The sequence below is a fragment of the Trypanosoma cruzi genome, genomic scaffold (genome assembly GCF_000209065.1).
Source record: "Trypanosoma cruzi strain CL Brener 1047053516485 genomic scaffold, whole genome shotgun sequence".
Lineage (NCBI taxonomy): Eukaryota > Euglenozoa > Kinetoplastea > Trypanosomatida > Trypanosomatidae > Trypanosoma > Trypanosoma cruzi.
This window is the reverse complement of record NW_001849412.1, coordinates 107990-108540: the sequence shown is the minus strand read 5'-3', so window position 1 is coordinate 108540 and position 551 is coordinate 107990. Positions and strand designations below refer to the sequence as shown.

Sequence of the window (551 nt, the reverse complement as noted above, 5' to 3'; positions counted from 1 at the left end):
CGAGTTAAGCTGAGCATTCCGATTCTGCACGTCCGCGACGGCGTTTGCGTAATCGATATTCAGGCGCTCCCTTTCAGCAGTGATGAGCCCTTGTTGGTGCCCCAACTCCCGGGCTGCCCCCATAGCGGGCAGGAGCACTTGTGTCTCAAAATTAGGGATCTGAGGCGCGCGGAGATTCGCAATATGTCCAATAAGAGTAGAACCCTGCCATGCTTTAGAGATGGGTCCATGGAGCAAGCATAAGCCTGTGGGTGATGCGGCCACAGTTAACGTCCCGTCCGACAGCTGGTTACCATTAATGAACGTCATCTGCACCTGGGTCTCGCCACATTGGCACACCATGTCCCAGAGACGGGCGCCAATATCACACCACTCGAAGGGTGTGTAGGGAACCAAAGTCATTTCCTTATACTTACCTAGCTGTGTGTCTGTAAAAAATAAAAGCAAATATTATCCGGCCTCTATCGGCTCCCTGCCCCTACAAAGTCGCGTTCTTCCCAAAGGATTCATACGGTGGAGAGTATCATAAAGAATGCATTCATTTATCAGGA

The 551-nt window shown here is 51.2% G+C and overlaps 3 annotated features.

Annotated features, from left to right (window-relative positions):
- Positions 1-551: part of a sequence feature (areas not merged during assembly with more than two copies in the genome that could not be assigned to a particular haplotype) that runs on past the window's edge.
- Positions 1-551: part of a mobile genetic element that runs on past the window's edge.
- Positions 435-551: part of a mobile genetic element that runs on past the window's edge.